Source organism: Varanus komodoensis, unplaced genomic scaffold (genome assembly GCF_004798865.1).
Source record: "Varanus komodoensis strain SLA01 unplaced genomic scaffold, ASM479886v1 scaffold33, whole genome shotgun sequence".
NCBI lineage: Eukaryota > Metazoa > Chordata > Lepidosauria > Squamata > Varanidae > Varanus > Varanus komodoensis.
In genome coordinates this window covers 6,000,633-6,019,074 of record NW_025335817.1, presented here as the reverse complement: position 1 = coordinate 6,019,074, position 18,442 = coordinate 6,000,633, and positions in this window count along the sequence as shown.

Below are 18,442 nucleotides of genomic sequence, written 5' to 3'. Positions count from 1 at the left end.
ATTCTGCGCACTAGGAGACTTACCTTCATGACTGTTAATTTGGTAGACCACAAATTTACTTCTGCACAATTGCTGTGTGCAGAGAGAAGGGAGGCAGGGAAGGAACAAAAATGGCTTGCTATTCCTTAAAGCACCGGGGTTCTTTTCTTACAGAGGTCACCTGACTAGCCAAGTATCCCTGGGCCTGGTGCCTTATCCTTTGGACGCCCAGGCCAGCGTACATGATGCAGTTTGAGGCTGGGCAGTGTTTACTTCCTTGCAGTAGCACCACTGCGAATGGCTGGAAAGGCAGGTTGCAACGACGAGCTCCACCAAGATCAGGTGACACAGGGAACCAATAGCATTAGCCCAGGGATAAACTTTCTGCTGGAATGACTCCAGGAGAGACCCACAAGACAGTTGCCTTCCTTGGGCTGCAATCTAAAAAGGCACAACACCAAAGGAGAAGTGACTAGTGCGTTTATTGTTATTTTAGATCAGTGTGTTGTGTGTCGTCGTTATAGTTTTGTTTTTGGCTTCCTTCCTTGCAAGCCATCCAGAGACTTTTTTAGTTGATGGACAGCACAGGGGGAAAATAATTAAATAAATAAATATATGATAGTGTGCAAAAAGGAAATCAAGAAAGTGCTGGCATCATTTCTGGGGGTTCTGTGATTCTTCTTATACATCAGTGTCTGCGCATATGTGTGCAAACATGAAGCAGTCATGTATTCTTCAGTCTGTTTTCTCCTTTTACTTATACATCATCCCTTGACTTAAATACTCCCAGATAATATAATAACTTGGTTGTGATGGGATATTTTCTGTCCGTCCATCCATCTGTCCAGTCTGCCTGTCCATCTGTCCTTCTGTCCTGTCCGTCCGTCTGCCCATCCTTCCTTCTTTCCTTTTGGAAGAAGCACTACAATTTAATACTACACTATCCACCAGAATTTAATAAATATCCCCAGTCTGTTAAAGCTGCTCAGGCACTGACCTTAATGCAATTCAATCAGTTTGCACAGCACAGCAGTGGTGTTTTCTTTGGATCCAGCACTGCTGCAGCAGAGGAAAAAGCAAGTTCAAAAGACAGGCTGCTGGTGGCCAGGAAAATATGGGCTGTGGCAGCAGAGCTTTCATAAAGAAGGAAGGTTTTTTGGTTTTTTTTTTTAAACAAATATAAAGACATAATCATTGCACTCAGCCAACCTGGACACTGTGGATGAAGTAAATGGAAGTGGAGCACTGTCATCCCACCTCTGGCGTTGCGGCAGCGGGGAATAATGGTGGAAAAGGAGGAGAAGATAAATTCAGAAGCTGGGTAAAATGGGGAGAGTGTTCACAGAAGCCTTGCGCTAGGATTCCCAGAATGCATCTCAAGGAAGGGAAAGAGACTTTGAGCTATTGCCAAGGATGCTTAATGCTGCACGGACTGAACATTAGAGATGGCAGTAGTACCACCGTTATTCTGGGGAATTTAAAGGTACAAGGTTGGAAAGTTGATTATATTAGCCAAAGTACATGCAATAAGGAAGGCAAATCAAGCATAACTAGGCTTCATACGTTGAAAGGCTAAATTTCTGGCTCTCGTAGACTGAAACAAATCCAGATATAGTCAAGTGGCATCCCATTACCCCCAAACTACTAATCTGTGATCCAAACTACTGCTGTGTTTAAAAAAAAAAAAAAAATCAGGAATCCCATCTTAAGTCTAAAGCTTTCTCTTACAAAGTCAGGCTTCTGGCAGGTCTATTAGCATTGTGTTTTGCTCATTTTGTCCTGACCAAAGAAAGAAGCTGTGCTACAGCCCCAGCCAATGGTGAGTCCTTCCTGTGATAAACTGTTACAGAATTTCCCTTCCCCTTGGAGGAATTTGGTGAAATCGTACCCTTCCCCCAAATTCCTCTGCCTGCAAACCGGAGGCAAATTTGGAGCACGGCTGCAATCCAGCCAGGAGGAACAGATGCACGGTGCCTCCATTTGCAATGGCAAATCGACCTCGGTTCGCATAAATCTTCTCATGCCGTTCACATGGCCCTAAATTTGCATTGAGTAAGCCGCCATCAAAATCCCTTATGTAGCTCCACAGTCATCTCTCTTCCTGCAGGAGTGAGCAGACTTGGGAGCACAGCTCAGTTTCAAATGCGGCTGTAGGTCTGTCATTCTGTTGCGAGGACTCAGTAGCAGGTGAGCATCTCAGTGGCATCTCCCCACCTGCCACCACGGGCGTAGGACTGGGACTTTCCATTCAATTAGGCACCACTGGAAACTCAAGAGCAACGTCAACAGCACAATAAGAGGAAGGACTTGCTCTAAATCAGGTGATGGATTGCTAACGTGGCAGTTGCAGCTTTAAATCCTATTGCCTCCCTTGGAAGGATAGCAGGGCTATCTGGAAGTGGGAAGAGGAACCTGGGCTTTTCGAACTCAGCTTCTAAATCACAGCACTAGATTTATTTCCAGGATAATACGTGGACGGTCTCTACTGCAGCCTGCCTTGCCTGCCTGGAAGGGTTTTGGTCTTGCTTTCTGATGTGGAGGGAAGCCATTCTCCTGTGTATACCCAAAGCTCTGGTGCTCAGCTTAAAAGGATACGAGGGGGTGGGGAAAGTGGTGTTTAATGATCAGAGGAGAGCTTCAAAGTCGTCTCCACCACCCCCAGCACCCATCGCCCTGGCAGAGGACTCCCGTCTGCAGCTTTAACAGAGTCACTCATTAGATGTTAAAGGCAAACAGCAGCATCAGGCAATCTTGCTGTGTCAGAGATGCCTTTGGGATAAGCAGCGCATTCAGTTTGACCTCCACTGGTTGTCTTTTCAGTCAGCCTAAACTGGGGACGAATCAAATCCGGTAATGATTTTCAGATCAAAAGCTGAAGTGTAAACATGCTGCTAACTTTCTACCAGCCTACCACGACTTGGCGAGGTCCGGATGGCTTGGACTGCAGCTCCCATCAGCCCCAGTCAGCATGGCAAAGGGCCAGGGATGATGGGCATTGCAGTCTAAAAGATCTGGAGAGCACTATGTTGTGCAAGGCTATACTTGCTCAGCCAAGGAATCATTTAAAAGTAAAAGGCATCTATCATGTCCTTCCCCATGGCAAACCCTTCCTAACTAGTCCTTCAGTTAATTAGCTACTTAAGTATTAAATCTACCCAGGAGTTGTTGATTAAGGTTTTTACATCAGGGTTAAACTGTCTGGACTTTTAAAAATTGAAATGTAACTGGTGCAGGAAGGTTCCATTATTTTTTTTTAATAGTGATGTACAAAGCAAGCCATTCTAATCTGCAATTTGCACAAGAGAAGCAAAACTATGGCATGGCATGATGGAGCAGAAATGCCTGGGCTTGCTGTTACCTCTTGTACTGCCATGAATGAGCACTCCAAGCTCAAGCAACGTATTAGTTAGGAACAGACATGGTGGAAACAAAAGGAAAAACTAGGATTAGCAGCGTATCTTTCCATGACACTGGAAAATGCACATTTACATGGGAGGAAGGGTGGACGAAGCCGCACGTCACACACCTGGCAGCACTGCCTAGTCCAGGACCAAGCGCTGGGTAAATGCAGGATTTAGACCCCCCTTACCATTTTGCATAGCGTTAAACCTAGGAGACATTTCCAGTACTAGGATGCAAATAGTCAGGCTTGGTCTTGTCCTGTTTCTCATTTATTTCCATCTTAAGATCCATTCATCCTGATCTTTGAGAATTTTTCTAATATAAAATTCCGTTCCACCTGAACTTGGAGAATTGCTTTTACAGTCTGCATGAAAATCTGGATGTGTGTTTGTGCACTCTGAGTGCATTAAACTGTTTCTACAATTTTGCCTAATCAACACATCTCTGTAAGCAAAACTTTGAAGTATGCAATTCTTATGTGTACCTTCCCCTGACTGCTGCATGCTTTATTTAATTAATTAGTTATTTCATTTATATACTGTCCTATAGTCCATTTGGTGGTCTGGGAAGTTTACACTTTTAAAATCTATAATAATCAATACAATAAGTTCAATAAAAATGGTAAAACCAACATTCAAACAACCTACAGCAATTCGATAGAAATTTTTACACGATATAGCAGCATATATGATATAAACAAGATTAAAACAAGTTTTACCTGTTAAAATATCTGGCAAATATTATATTGTTGTTGTTGTTATTCTATTTAATTTGCTGATATCTTTTTGTATACATTTGTATACATTTGTTTGCCTGGATGATTCCATTTCAAGAGGCAGGCAATGGTAAATTTTATTTATTTATTTATAATTTGTGTATGCTGTCCTATTGCTTATAGCCTCGGGATGGCTCACATAAATAAATAAACATAATACAAATACAATTAAAACCCAGAAACACCCTGGCTCCACAGATGAAGGAAAATTGAATGTCAGCTTGTGCATTGGTTTCCCAAGTATGAACTGAAGGAGTTCACATTAAAATGCAAGCTGATCGAGTTCCTCTCCCATCCCTATGCAAGACATTTAGGGCTCAGTTGTGTGAATGGCGCACCAGTGAAACCGGAACCGCAAAATGCCTTTCAGCCCTTGGGAGAGCTGATTTCATCAGCAAAGTACAAGAACGGGAGGAACGGAATTGCCTTAGAGCCATTTCCATTGATTTGATTTAAACTAATACAGAAGCAGTGTGGCTCTATGAGTGAGTATTTCAAGGCCAACCCTCTAATTGGTCGTAACCTAAATGCTAGTCTTCAAGTTGGTTTTATTTATTAAAAATAGCAGCAATCCAGTGCAATCAGAGCTAGATTTTTCAGAAGAATGGTTTAATTCATTATTTCAAGTAGAGCTGTTGACTCACTAAAGGATTTCTCTGAAGTCCCATTCCCCAATTAAAACTCCTTCAGCTAGAGCAGAATAAAATGCAATCAAGTCAGACAATGAACAAGTGTATTTGGAGCATGCTCTATTTTGCGCAGCACGAAGCATGCTGAGTTCATCTCATTAGGGGAAGACAGAACAAATCCAGAGTAAATATAGGAACCCTGATGGATTTATTTTCAATATATAGGAGCCCTGACTCACTTCCCCCCTTGCTCTGAGAATCAGCAAATACATTACCGAGCTCTCGTCTGCTCACTGACTCATGATGGTGAAGCAGTCACCAGATGGCTCCTCCACATCCCCCCAGGTCAAGCATTCAGAAGCACCCCATTTCAGTCCCAACTGAGCTCAGCCTTGAGCCTGCCTGTGGCACTGTGAATGCCCCACGGTGCAAGCGACTCCCTGGTACCAAACCTTGATGCCAGCCCACCCGCCTTCCCCAGCCTCATGTGGGCAAGTCTTACAGGGTAAGACGGATTTTCTGAAATGTGAGCCCCACAGACACTGGGATCATTCTCACAGAGCTAACAAGGCTGAGGCCCACTCTGCAGCACTCTGCCCCCATCTCTTGCCAGGGCATGTGTGGGGAAGGGGACACCAGTAGAAGACACGAGGACTGGGCTCGTTCAGAATCATCCTAAAGGGATGGGCCTGAATGGAATTGAACTCAGAAGAGATAAACCGGCCAGTGTGGTGTGGTGGTCCGGAGCATGGAACTGGGGCTCAGGCGAATTGGGTTCTAGTCCCCATTCAGCCATGGAGCCAACTGGGTGAACGGTCAACTGGGCCAACCCAACCTACCTCATAGGGTTGTTCCTGTGGGGATGCAATTGAGAGCAGAAGGAGGAGAATGATGCATACCACTCTGAGTTCTTTGTCAGAAAAAGTGATGGGATAGAAATAAAATTAATAAATGGCTGGGAATGTGTGACCTGACTGACTCACCCACCCCTTAAGTTGGGCACCTTCGTTGTTGACACAAGGACTGATCTGCACTCTTGTGTTCTAAGAAAGGGCATCTTCTGGTTTACAAGACACTCCTGTTTGTAATCCCGCTTCCACCATCCTCTGTCCCTGTCCCAGTCTCCTCTCCTCCTCTTCTGTGCAACACAGAAGGAGATCAAACACATCTGCTTTCCATTTTAAACCAACCACAGTTCCCATGTAGCCCCCCGTTAGGGAACTGTAGGATGTATAAACAGTCGGTAATGAGGCTAGGTCAGAATCAAACTGTGCTTTCAGATCCTGGCTTATTTTTAATAGTCTCCATGGACATGCAAGAGAATATGAGATTCAGCACTGCTGTAAATTGTTCTTAGAGAAAAATCGTAGAGTAGCAGAGTTGGAAGGAGCCAAGTAGGCCGTCGGTCCAACTCCCTGCTGTTGCAGGACACCAGTTTACATAATCCTGCCCAGATGACCAGTTTTGCCTTGAAGGTCTCAAGAGTGAGAGAGCCTGCAACCTCTCTGGGAAACTGGTTCCACTGTTGCATTGTCCTGACAGTGAGGGAATGTTTCCTGATATCTAGCCTGAATCTGGATTGTTACAACTTGAGCTGTTTATTCTGTGTCCTACTCTCAGGTGTCAGCAAGAAGAGATCTTGACCTTCCTCTTTACGACAGCCTTTGAGGTATTTGTAGAGGGATATCATGTCCCACCCCAGTCCTCTCTTCTCAAGGCTGAAGAAAGCATGGTGTAGACCAGAGCAGTCAATTTAGCCAACTTGGCCACTTCCCTGTTCTTTGTGCTCATTTTTATATTAAAAACTGGTGGGAAAGAACCAACAATAGTTTTATCATTTTCCCCTTATGTTTGTACTCTAAAATAGATAGAAGTAGCATAGGCAACAAGGTTTAATAGTCAGCTTGATCTCTGAGGAATTCTGAGAACATCAGCTCCATTATCTGGCAGGAATCAACATAACTCATGTTTTCACGCACACAGCCTTTCGCTATATGTATATTTTATGATCTTATACTATGATAATTCTCAAAATCCCCTATTATACGCTCCCTTTTATATTATTTTGCATTTCTATATAGCATTTATTCTAATGTCGACTCTTGCATTTTCCACTGTACTGGCTTTTAGTTTTTGCGAGGCAACCTGGGCATTTATGAATTACAAAAGTGGTAGCGAACAGCTCTCAGAGCTGCCTTTGGGGGCTGGCATTCCAGGGGCACCTGCTGTTAACATGTGCATAGATCCATATGAGCACCAAAACAATATGCTCCCAGGCCAGAGTGTGCTTTCAGGCCATGAGCCAGGCTGGGTAGCCGATCCTGGGCTAGCCAACGTAGATAAGAATGAATGCTGGGATTCTGGTGGAGAACGGTCAGACATTTCCTGCTTAAAGGAACTAGGCAAAACAACTCTGATAGGAGGATTGTTCTGAGATGCATGGAAATTACCTCTTCCATAGCACCTAGCAAACATAGACCAAGAGCTTACCTCTTACCCAAAGAAGCAATGGATAAGATCGTCAAGAAGCAATCAAGCACCCTTCCAGCAATTAGTGTAAGTCTGGGAAACTCATCTTTCCCATAAGACACATGTACAGAGACAAATTGTGTGAGGATCATGTATTTAGGAGAGAGGCACACCCAAGCTGTGAACTCAGCAAAGGACATACTCTGGACATTGCAGGAACTGGGAGGCCAGCTCTGAACACAGATCTGCCCCCGTTCCCCCCACCGATGGATGCCTCGCACCTTTCCTGCCCACACCTAAGGCTGCTGTTGAGAAACTACCCTGCAGGACAGGTAATGGCCCCCCTCCCATCTCTCTCTCTCCCTCTCTCTCCTGTCCAATAGGATCTTCCCCAGGTGGTCCCTGCATGAAATGCATCTCTGTAAGGGCTTCACACTCTGGGAGAAAGCTCATACCAGCCCTGATGCCCGTATCTGCAGCAAAGGACTCCAATGTATAGGGGCGTTCATCAGCAGAGTTGCAGTTCTGTTAAGCCCATATAAAGAAGAGGCCTTGATTTGGAGGGCCGGGGGCATTCACATGTGCACGCATCAGCAGGACAAACACTTCATATCCTGATGGCCCTGGATATGGGCGGGATGAGGGCTGATCTTCAGAGAACTAACCATCTACTGCATGTGAAGAATTCAGGGTTTTGCTGGGACTTCAAGACACAAGATCACAGCTTTTTGCATTTGGCTGCTCTTCTGGAAGTAAAAATGATACATTTGATAGAGGGAGGAATCTTTGCCTTTTCTTTTGCAGTCAGAACAAAGTCCTCTTATTTCAGGTAAATAAAATTTCAGATGCAATGATTAAGCAGCATATGGAATTTCTCCAGGAAAAGACTTTGCCACCTGCTGTATGAAATGGAATATAAAGTCTGGAGGGGATAAGAAGGCCTTGCGCTGCAGAGAAGGGCTGCATAATAATGGACAGGAGGAATGTGTTAGGGCTGTGATGAAGTTTCAGGAAGTGGAGGCAGTTTTTAGAGAAATAAAGGTGACCCTTTGGAATGCATGGCATAATTTTTCCTGGAAGACTGTAGCACTTGCCGAGAAAACAATAGCTTTTCTTCCACTGAAAAATCATAACCCACCCACCCACCCACTGCACCTCTGTCTCGGAGAAGCACCTACCAAGAGATGGGAAAGGTTCCTACTGTGAAACACTGCTTATTTTAACCACGGTGCATTAAGAGTGGGCAGGCAGGCATCTGCCAAGGTTCTAACTCCAGCAGGTGCTCTCTCTTAACTAGGGGAGAATTTGTTCTCTGAAAATGTTCACAAATCCTGAGCAAGTGCTGGGGTTTAAAAACTGAACAGATTTCACGGAAAAGGTGGTTCAAAGTTCCACAGTTTAAATGGGGAAAGTTTCGCAACTCTGAAAAATATTGAGAGCTTTGTGCATGTTTGCTCTTCAGTCATGTTTTATGTGTGCAATATTCCCATTGGTGCAAATCAAGGGACAATTGTGAATTTTCATGAAAATTGGAGAATTGCTAAGCATCAAGTTGATATTCTTGTTTGACCGTGCTCCTCTAACATCACCCTGGGATCTTCAAATTTGTCCACCATCACTACCCTCCCAAAGAAGAGCCCTCTTCACTCAAGGGAAGGGGAGGAACTGCAGCTCCATGGGAGTCTTAGCCTTGGCCGGTGGTGGAGCACATATCTTTCGGGCAGAGTCCCAAGCTCAATCCAAGCCGGAAACAACCCCTGCCTGGATTCTAGAACAGCTGTCTGCCAGTCACCTCAGATCTTGCCCAACCCAGTACCCTTCAGATTTGTATGGCTACTAACATTGCATTGCATTTATACCCCACTTTTGTTCTTCTCCCTGGAAGGAATCAAAAGTGGCTTACAAAGTTCTCCCCATTTTTACCCTCACGACAACCTTGGGAAATAGGTTAGGCTGAGAAGTAGTAACCAGCCCAAAGTTTCCGAGTGAGATTCATGGCCAAGTAAGGACCCCGGACCAACTCCTGAACCCTTACACCAATCACCCCCAACCAGCATGATGATGGGTTAGGGAATATAAATGTTGTGATCCAAAGTGTGGGAAGGATGCCAGGATTAGGGAGGGCTGGTGTAGCTGATGCAGAAAGCACTTTCTGTTCCGAGGGCCTGACAGGCACTAAAATTGGCAGCTGCTCATTATTCCCCCCACCCTGCCCTGATGAGGTATACACAATACCACAAATGTTTGTCAAGGGAGCTGATATCGTGCCATTTTGTGTGTTATTATGTGTTGTATTACAGACTCCCATGATGTTCTAGGCCTCGGTGACAAAATGCTGACTTTTCCATGGTGGAGGGAAGGATGGATATTGTATGTCTGCTTTCTGCTGAAGCAGCTTCCTCCGGCTAAAGTACAGGGCTGAATGAAGGGCAGGGAACGAGCATTTATGTAAACGGATGCCTTTCTATTTATTCTTTAGTGTTCTCTGCACCCCACAGCACTCTCTTAGCAAGTCGTTGTTGAAACTGGACAATTTTTCTCAGAAAATAAGTAGCCTAAAAGAAGTGCCCATGCTAATGCTTTGGCTTTACCCCTTTCATACTGATGGAAGACATCTTGAAACAAGGCTGAAAAACCATTTGCTGGCTTATATTCTTTTTAGGGGTTTTTCCTCCAAGGAGCTTCAGCTTCCCTGCATGCCACCCTCCCGACTACCCTGTGAAGCTGAGACTGAGGGAGAAAGACCAAAACATACCAAGCCACCACCGCGGCTGAGAGGGGATTTGAACCTGGGTTTCCCCAGTCTTCGTTCGGCATGTGAACCACCATGCTGTGCCGTGGCTAGATTAGGGAAGATGCTTGCCCGTTGGTTTGCAGAACCGGCAGCCAAAGCCATATTAGGAGCATGAAGCAGATGCAGCAAAGAGTCGTGTTGCAGTAGCAAAGGTGGGTAGGACTCAGAAACCTCCTTTGGCTCCCAGATATTCTGCAGTGGTCCTACTCCTGCAAGTATCTACAGATCTGAAGTCAACCCTGCAAGTACTCGCAAGACAGACGAGGCTGCCTTATCTACCGTGCCATCGTCTTGTCATGGCAAAGAGGCCCGTGCGGTTTCCACAGTGTGTGAAATGCTGCCTTCACTTACCAAGCAAACTATCACAGGGTTCCTATGACAGCATAGTTTCAGTGCTCCCTGTTTCATCTTCCCATTCTTGCCGCAGATCCTGGCAACCCCGTGCTTGAAGACTCCTTCCTTACTCTATTGCTCCCTGTGGAGCTCAGAAGCATTGTCCTGATTGGTCAATGTCCTGATAAGAAAAGAAGAAGAAAGTAGAATGGATTCTAATATAAGAGAGCCTTTCTCAAATCTGCTATTCAGACAACCATGACATCTTTCAGAAATGTCTATGTCTTGTCTATATGAAGGAAACAAAGCACACACTGAAACTAGACAACTGTTGATTTTGATGCTTTGAAAATGGAGGCTGCTATTGTTGGTAGCTAGAATTTTATTCCTACTGACAGTGCATTGAAAATACAATTGTTTAGCCTATCATTCCTAAATGAAGGTTGTAAAAATAGCATGCAATAATAAATCATCACCTGAGTCAAAATGATGTTTGCTCCAGAATTTCATGTCAATATCCAGATCTACCAAGACATTAACAAAATTGGATTTCCATTGCCTTTGTTTGCACAAAAAAGATTAATACTGGGAAATTAAGAGTGGTGGAGGAGAATTATGTGTGTTCCTTTATGAACAATTGGTTTATTGACATGATGAGCATGTCATAGGGGATTCTGACTGAAGATGAAAAACCCAGGCCATATTATTGTATGTATAACCTAGAGGAGAAATTTCACTTGTCTGGAAGAAAATGTATGGATAAAGTAATGCTGTGTCAAACACTCCCAAGGTCTTGCCCCCTTTTGGGGGTAGTAATTTTGGTGAGGCAGAAACTTTTGCCTGGAATATTTAGATTGTATAAACGCTACCAGCACCCAGTTGTGCTCAATACTGTTCTTCCCCCACAGAGCCATGTGCTCAGTACTGCTTCTTCTTGGCTGAGCAACATGGGTGCTTCCACGCAGTCCAGGGACACTCAGTGAATGAGGGTGTTATAATGTTAGGCAGTCTTCTGGCTTTGGAGATGTACTGGTGTTACTCGAAGCAAGTGAAGGCTCTGGAGGACAAGGGCAGTGGATGAGACCAAGGCATGCCTCTTGATACTCCTTCCTGGGACGGAGTGCATTTTTAAAGCACAGTGCATTGTCTGTGCTCAGAAATGTACAGACGTCCATTCACATTTGTGTACAGTCTGGAAGGTGTAACCTGGGTAAAATCCCAATAAAAATGAGCGAAAACATTTTTCTCGTGCATCCCTAATAATAACTAGCATGCCTGAATGTGACATCCCGTTTTTAACCTTGCGGCCTGATATCTATGGATAGGATGCCTTGTTTCTTAGTGGTTAGTTCACAAATTCAAGCAAGGAGCAATTAAGGGTGCAGCAGTCTGTCCAGTGATGCTTAAACTCAGTCTCACAACACGCAGTGCAAGAGGTAAGACGTAGCAATTGCTGTTTAAAAGCTTTATCACCACAATCCAGCCAGTCCCTTGGATACTCCACATTTACACTGTGTCCCCCATGAGAATTTCCAAAACATCCCTTGTGATCATGGACAGAGTTTGCAAGCATCTTTGAATGGTTGAGCCAGAATTGGGTATACCTCTTCTTGCCAAAGTTAACATTGTTCTGGCCAGAACCTGGCAGAACCCAGGTGCGGAACATGGGTAGAGACAGAAGTACACCAGATGAATTTGCACCCACTGATATCTGATGTTCGCATGAAACAAAGCTAAGGTTCACACATGGTCCTTGGACCACACGTTCTACATGTCTGGCTTAAACAAAGAAATAAAAGAAACTTGATGATACAAACAGAATTTGTGCAAGAGCCTAGTTGTGCTGAAGGCGTATCAGGTGGATTATACACAATATTATTTTTTAAAAACAATGGTGATGGCTCTGAAATCATCTAGTATGCATGCCTTCTTTTATTGGCAGTGTAATACTGAAAGGCAAATCTTTGACAGGTAGAATTTTAAAACACATCTAACTGCAAGCAAAACAGGAGAAGATTTAAACAGGTGTCAAAATAAATTTCCATTGAAAGACGTTTTACTTGAGAAGCATGGCAGGAGTGCAGCTCCGTTTTGAATAGTGTTCACCTGCCTGAGGAAAGTTTCTGACTGCTAATAGAAATAACAAAAATAATTTCTTCTTTAAAAACGGCTTTTGAGTATGCACCAGGACTAGGCATTGTGGAAGATTCAAAATATTTTGAAAACAGGAAATGTACAAGTGTTTGGAATGGAAGAGAGCTTGCATTAAATTGGTACATGCATCAGGCTATGTTTAATAGGTTTGTTTGTGACAGTGTCTCTGCATTCTACATAGTAAGTGTAAGATCTATAAGGTAGTCGATGGGAAAGACATTCCAGTTGTAAAGGCAGAAAGTGCAAAGCTCGTGATGGGAAAAGGGAGCAACCAAGATCAAGAGTTGGGAGGGCCAAATAATTTTTTGCTCACTGAAATGGTTGAACCTGCCCAGAGAACCTTTCCAGTGAATGGGCAAGATATAAATCCAATACATAAATGAATTCAAAGCCATCCCATTTCTCACAGGCTTTTTGGCTTATTCAAATGGAAAAAGCAAACATTTTGAGAAGGAAAAGCGTGTTCACATGCACCTTCCCCCAATGACTGAAATGTGAGCATGCGCTTTGTGGAGTGGGGGTGTGGGATGTTGCGTTTGCCTTTGGGGTCCTGAAATGGTCATGTCTTTGTGAGTTGTAAACAGAAACAGAATTCTCACATGTCCTTTGTTGTTGTTAGTTGCAGTCGTGCCCGACTCTTTGCGACCTCATGGACAACATTCTTCCAGGCTCTCCTGCCCCCCACCATCCCCCACCATCCCCCGGAGTACCTCCAAGCCCACACCCACCGCCCCAGTGACTCCATCCAGCCACCTCAACCTCTGCCATCCCTTTCTCCTAGTGTTCTCCTCAAGGACAGGAATTCAGACGTGAAGAGCGAAGCCGAGCAGATCCGAAGGGAAAACCGTTTATACCTAACAAAGAGCCAACGGGCTCCTGTACTACGAGGAGAGGAAGAAGTGGAATAAGCTGGGAAAGGGCTATATCTGAACTCACCTTTGGAGATGCCCTTGGGGCTGTATTGCCATGGTATGTGATGCCAAAGGCAAAGGGTGGGGCGACTTCTATTTAAAGAAGGTGTGCTTTAAGCGTTTCCATACAGAATGGGGAGAAACCCCAGGTAAATGCTGGAAAACCAAGAGGGGAAGCTGGCACCATTTGGTCTTTGGGGAAAGGGTCTTAACTCACATTTACAGCCTGGGCCAAAGGTTAACATCCCTGACAAAGGGAGGTAGAGAACAAGGCTGCATTGCCAAGAAATGGTAAGAAGCGATAACCACGCGACTCTCTTGGAAAGGTTAACCTCTTCTATGTTTATCCCAGCTTTCTTCCTGCAGAATGCCCAAACCTGTTTACCTGATCTTCTTCCTCCCTATTTTATTCTCACAACAGCCCTGTGAGGTAGGTCAGTCTGAGAGTCCATGATGGGCCCAAAGTCACCCGTGAGGGGCTAGAATCTGGGTCTCCCAATGTTCTTATCGCTACAGCATGTTGGTTCTCTCATTTAATTTAAGAACTAACACATTTTCAGCAGATTTCCAGTTTCAGTATGCCTAATTGAGATGTAGCTCCGCACAAGAGTTTGCAGCAGCCCCCTCAGCCCCCAAATGTGCCTGACTGGGTTGCATCAGGTGGCGCGGAGATAAAATCCATATGTATTATGGAAAGCAAATCCTTGCACGATCTTATGCATATGCAATGTTTCTTCATTTGTGCTTACTTAAAAAAGATGAAAGCAAATGTTATTCTTCCAAAAGGAAAATAAAAAAGCAACAACTATATATGAAATTAGCTCACTGAAGGCTTAATTATCCTTCCCTTCCCCAATGGGGATCGATGCTATTGGCAGTTCGCAAGCTTGTTCTCTTGACAAATCAAGTTGTTGGCTGAGGCATGAAGTGTTAGATTATGATCGACTCGGTGTGACATTGTGATTCATGGCTACTATATTACAGAGGGAAAAGGGGGATTTATGCTTCATATCCACTTTGGATTCGTGCTGAGACAAGTGCATCATTCTGCGCAACCTTAGGAGTTCACGTTCCGCACCTTGGGATTGAACAATATTACAAATGCTCAAACATTTGTGGAACAAGAAAGATTAAATAAGGCTGAGAAGCAACCTCTGCTTTTCCCCTTATGCGCCATCCTTTGGAAAGAGATTGGAGAAGGGTGGATGATACGGTTCGTGCAGAGAGAAGGACCTAGCCATCAATGAGTTGATGGGGAAGCTGCGTTATCCTGACTCAGATCACTGGACCATCCTACCCGGTCTTAGTTATCTTGACTGGCAGTGTCCCTCCAGGAGATCAGGGCAATGTCTTCTCCAGCCTTCAGCTTTCCTGAACTCCTTAGTTAAAGAGGCCAGGGAATAAATCTGGGCTTTTCTGCATGCAAAGAATGAGTTTTCCACTGGGCTGGAGCTTCTCAACTAGTTCCCCACTTTTCAGGTGCTGTCAGTGGTGCAGGTAGGACTGGATATTGCAGCCAGAATCCAAAGCCCAGTAGCAGACTGGTTTACCGGTTGGCCATCCAGGAACAGCAGGTGAAGCTCCCCTTTATTCCCATGGACAGGAAGAAAGGTGATATGATCTGAGTGAGGTTAAGCGAGGCAGTACATGCGCAGCTCACCATTATTGTCTAGCAAGGCTGGTAAACAGTTGTTCTAACAGATTGGGCATGCTGAAGCATGTGAAATTGTGGTTGGCATGTTAGTTGTGTGCTTCACAAACAGCTCCATAAGACCCATGCATCCATGGTGTAAAATCCCCTAGCTGCCCGACTGAGTGCTGTCAGGATCCCCTAAAACCCGGACCCTGGTGAAATGTCTTCTGAGGAGAGGCTTGGAATGCAGGGAGATCACATCCCTCGAGCTGCATAACAGGAGGAAACCTGCATTAGCCCAAAGGGAACCTGGAGAAACCCCTTCCTGGAATGTCTATCTGAGTCCCCAATAACTTCCCTGACCACCTCCAGGGCCCATCTTGATCCACCAATTGTTCTGGATCGTCCTCTGCTCCTTAAGAGCAATGGTGGTAGGAGACCCATCAAGCCACTGCAGGAAGGGCTCCTCTGGCTGTCACCACTGGTGGTCTGCTTAGCAGAAGGAACACCCCACCTGCAAGCGGTGACCAGAGGAGCACCAAGAAGACTGGAGGCTGACAGTGAGTGTCCATGGCCCCCACTCTCCTCTGGACTTGTGCCGGGTTATCGGTTCTCCTCTCCTTCGTCTCCAGCTCCTTGTGCATTGACACTGCTTGCTTACGCGCTACTCAGAGAGGCCTACAGTGCTTAAAGTCACATTACTGGAAAACGCGATTCAAGCACCATGCAAATAGACCATTAAAATGTAATTTTAAAAATGCAACTAAGACTAAAACAGCAGGCAAACGGTGTCTCTTCCAACCAACAGAAAGCAACCAGAGACGGGTTCACCCCTGCTCCAACAAAGCATGCTTTTTTACAAGATTTGTGCGTTGTTAAATTAATCCAATCTCATATTGAGTGTTATCTAGAAATGGGTAAGACATTTCTTTTAGACCAGTCTTGATAAGAATTCACCAAAATTTGTGAAATAATTCCTATTGAGAAAAAAAGAATTCGAAACAAAACAAAACAAAACAAAACAAAATTCGGTGTTGGAGAAACCCAAACTGACAGACCCGTCCATCCAGTCCCAGTGCTTTGCTCTTAATATTCTTAGTTCGAACCACTATGTATATTCAGCCATTCCTGGCGCCATACTGGGATTGTCACCTCTTTTTCCAACAGTTTCCTAAGGAGATCAAGATCTCCGGGAGGGAAGAAGGAGGGAGGGGAGGAAGGGCGGAGGAAGAGGTGAATGTGGTGCGTGTTTTGCCCCACCCTCCATGAACCCTGCCCATTCATTTGCCTCCATGTAGCAAAACCACCCAAAGGTTCTTGTTCCTGCCAAAATGAAAATTATGCATTCTTAAGGATGGGGGTCAGAGCATGACCTTTTTTCCTGGTGTTCTGCCAGCTGGCCTGGAAAAAAAGTGGTGATGTGGGGAGAAGAAGAGAACATGACTATGCCAGGAGTTTTGCCAGCTGGATTGGAATTAACTTATTCATTATATTTCTAATTTGCCCAATAACCAATGTTTTGGGGCATGTTCAGACAGTTACAAGACTGATTAGGATGCAGCCCTCTTGTTTTTCTGCCCTCTTAATCAGAACCTTCCATCTCAGAGAATTCCAAGATTTCTACTGCCGTGGGGAAAGGAGGAACAGATGGGATTTTAGCCTCTTCCTTCTCCTTTTACAAAATTCCCACAAGGCATCCCTCTGACACGCTATTCTGGCCTCTTCTCCTCCTTCCCCTCTCTCCATCCTTGTCCAGAGGCATGACCCTGACCTTGGAAGCAGAACCACTGTGGTGTTCTCTGCATGTATAGCTGGGAGTGGGTTCCAAGGGAGGATTTTCACCTCTGTGGTTTTATTTATTTATTTATTTATGTATGTAAAGCTTTTCTATACCATCCCATTACTAATGTCTCAGGATGGTTTACAACAAGCACAATCAAAATTTAAAAATGGTATAGCATCCAGAGATGAATATAAAACCACAATTAAGGCCAGTTAACAGTTAAAATAAAGGGAGAATAAAAAGGTTTTCACCTGGCACTGAAAAGAAGAAAGGGTTGGCACCAGGCGGACCTCTCTGGGGAGTGTATTCCATAGTCAGGGCACCACTGCAGAGAAGGCCGTCCTTCAGGTAGCCACTCTCATAATCTCCTTCAAGGAGGGCTCCTGAAGAAGGATCTCTGCCTGCGATCTCAAGGGGTGGGAGGGCAAATAGGGAAGAATATTTATTTATATATTTACTCAAAGTTTTTCTATATCGTCACATTACTAAAAGTCTCTGGAAGGCTTACAAAGAACAACAAACGAAAGAACAAAGAAACCATAACAACAACAACAACAGCACACAACACAAGAATGGTTGTAGCACAGAGCTTTGACTGTGTGGTAGTATAAAGGAGATGGTGACGGTGATGGAGTGTATGCGTCCTCGGGGGTGAAGATCCCTGGTTTCCAGAAAAGTTCGACAGTCACAGGAGTGTGGCTAAGATGCCATACAAACAGTTAAAATATAAACCACAGTGTGCATCATTGAAACAATGCAACACACTCAATGCAAGAGTCCATAAAACTTCTCTAAAATGCCTGGGAGAAAAGGAGGGTCTTTGCCTTGTGCCGAAAAGATAGCAATGTTGACACCAGCTGAATTTTTTTGCACAGCGCATCCCTTCTGTTTCCGTGTTCTTGAATATTTCTTGGCTTTCTGTGGGACTCACTCAGAAGACAACAGCTCAGAAGTGTTGTATTTATTTTATAGGACTGCCCCCTCTGATCAGTTTAAAGGGGGATCACTCAGGTAAATCTTTGCTGACTGAAATTGGCCCTCCATCCCCCACTTAATTGGGAGAAGGGAGTTAAAGGTACACTCATTTATTTTCTGAACTTTTATTAGCTTTGGGTAGCATTCAATTCATTCCCATATGAAAGAATGAGAAAGAAATATTAAAGATGGCCTGTCTTATGAGCAATGGCTCTTGTTTATTAAATTGTAAGTTATCATATGCTGCCTTCAATATTTTTAAAGTCTTACACTGAAGCTTTATAAATATGCAAATTTATTTACATTTAATCAATCATGAAGAGGCAGATGAGCAACTGAATGCTTCTTATTAAATCTGATGACAGACCCATTTTTAATATTAAAACAACAACAACAACATGATTTTGGCTCTTATTTTATGCTAATGCTGATCAAACATTGAGTCCAACCAAAGTTTAGAGGCTTTGGTGAATATTAAGCAGAGTTTGGACAGAGAAGGGGTGAATCCATGAACCTAGCAATTCATGGATTGTACTGTATATGTACCTGGATTGTACATGTACACCTTTCCCAACTTCAGGTTACTCCATGAAAGAAGCATCAGA